Consider the following 2,242-nt stretch of genomic DNA (forward strand, 5'->3'; position numbering starts at 1 on the left):
AGTAGTTACCCGGCATCACTCTCATTCTCCTCCAGCGTTACGCATTTGCCGTAGATATGTACTGCAATCTCGGCAATGTGTAGTAGAAGCTGTAACAGTTAACCTAATGCAGTTAACCTACAGGTGTTCCTGTCCAAGCGAGTGACAGTTTCAGATGTGTTTTCTGCTGCACTCCCTTGCTGGGGACTAGTGTTAGCCCTACGTTTCACACTGCCTTTAAGCGCTGCAGAAATGGAGTCAAGCCACTCCTTTACATGTTGCTTTCTCTTTTGGAAAGCTTCTGCAGAAACGATTCCAAGCCTCTGCACAAGCTGCACACAGAGTGGGACTCCAGGACACGCCTCTCACCCAGCGTTCCTCCCCATCCGTCAGCTCGCGCGACCGTGCTCGCGTCCAGGGGAGTTCTGACCTCGGTGACACAGATCAGGAAAAAAAGGTAAAGACACGAGGGCTACCGTACATGGATTCCTATCACGGTATGCGTTCCTAGTTCTCTTGAGGATGGTGTGGGACTTCAATGGCCAGATTTCCCACCGCCACCACCCCCGTGGGGAGACTACTGGCTTTCGTATTTAGCATTTACTCCTTAGTTGCTCTCCCCTACCTGGAAGTTGCTATGGGCAATCACTGGTGGAACGACACAGCTGAAACTTGTTCTCTAAAAAGCAGCCTGTCAATCTGGCATGACACATGCAAGGGGCTTTCCGCGTAGTAAACACTCTTAGCGTTTCCTTGCGGTGTCTCTGAAGTGCCGCGTACACGGCGCTCATGCAACATCACCTTTTGCAGGCTGGCGTCCTTAGCTCACACTGTGGCAAACCTGATGGGACACCTTGGGCTAGGCCATAAAGCCCACACTCACACAGCTAGGGCTAAATGGAAACACATGCAAAAACTGTCACGAATCAGCTTCTCTTCTTTCATGGTCACTATCCCGTACGTCTTCTAGGTGCTGGATAAAATCAGCCAACTTTTGGAGACAGACTCCCTTACCAAGATCCAAGAATGGTTTGCAAGGGCAAGTAAACAAGGTAACAAAGATACACACCTGCGTCCCTTTCTGAGAAGCACGCGCTCTTGTACATTCACATCAAACCCTGAAATTCTCATCGACCTGAGCTGAGTGGCGTTGCCGAGGTGGAAGGAATTGGGACCAGCAAAGTGCGCTGGGCCCAGCTGTGGCTGCGCTGAGCAGTCAGGTGACAGCAGACAGAAAGCAGTCACTCACACCTCAGCGCTCTCCGGTTTGGTGCGGGGCGGAAAAACGCGCTCTCCCACTGGGGCTCTGGGCGGCTGGGGGCGGGCAGAAAGCAAACAAAATGTCTCTCTCGTGTCTTTAAGCCCTTTGAAAACGTGGTAAGGGAGCTCCTGAATTCACCCCCAAACATCCAGATCAGCAGCAAGTGGGAATTTGAACAAAATTTCTGCTACCTTCACGTTTCAGAGAAAGACTTTGTGTTCAGCCTGGTGGATTGAGAACTGACTGAGAAAGACGTGCTGAAATCTGAGGAAGGTGCAGCAGAGAACATCAACAGCCCGACTCTGCTGAAGCCTCTCCCTCCACATCGGAGAAGCCTAGACGGGGAAATGACTCCGGCCACGTAAAACCTGCAGGGAGGTTGCCACAATGAGGGATAAGCTAAACCCCACAACCAGAAATTTTTGGGTTCTCCTCCTGTGAAAAAGGTAACTTTGTGATTGCAGTTGATCATGGCCAGCCTTCGACAAAAATGCTCCTAAGTACAAGCCACGCCAGGCAATTTGATACAAGTGTAGTTACACGTGTATCACATTTGATACAAGTTTGATACAAGTACCAAGTTTTAGCAGCACTGGAAACCCCTTGGAGAGCAACCTCCTTTTACATTGCGGTGCACGGTTTATACCTACAAAGACCATCAGGGCACTGGACTATCTCCCTTACGAGGACAGGCTGACAGAGCTGGGCCTGTGTAGCCTGGGGAAGAGTGAGAGGGCATCTCCTCAGTGCACATAAATATCTTTAGGGCAAGTGTCAAGAGGATGGGGCCAGGCTCTTTTCAGTGGTGCCCAGCGTCAGGACAAGGGGCGACGGGCGCCAACTGAAACACAAGAAATTCCATCCGAGTGTGAGGGAAAACACCTTCACTTGGAGGCTGTCGGAGCCCTGGCACAGGCTGCCCAGAGAGGCTGTGCAGCCTCCTTCCCTGGAGATACTCAAACCCCACCTGGACGCGACCCTGTGCAACCCGCTCGAGGCAAA

At 51.6% G+C, this 2,242-nt stretch overlaps 1 long non-coding RNA gene across 1 annotated transcript; it reads left to right on the top strand.

The window, feature by feature from the left end:
• The first annotated feature begins 319 nt into the window (after window positions 1-319).
• LOC130143896 (uncharacterized) lies at window positions 320-1,558 on the top strand. Its single transcript, XR_008819917.1, has 3 exons — window positions 320-436; window positions 950-1,031; window positions 1,445-1,558. It is a non-coding gene; the product is annotated as an uncharacterized LOC130143896 (long non-coding RNA).
• Window positions 1,559-2,242: the final 684 nt, after the last annotated feature.

The sequence above is a fragment of the Falco biarmicus genome, chromosome 1 (genome assembly GCF_023638135.1).
Source record: "Falco biarmicus isolate bFalBia1 chromosome 1, bFalBia1.pri, whole genome shotgun sequence".
Lineage (NCBI taxonomy): Eukaryota > Metazoa > Chordata > Aves > Falconiformes > Falconidae > Falco > Falco biarmicus.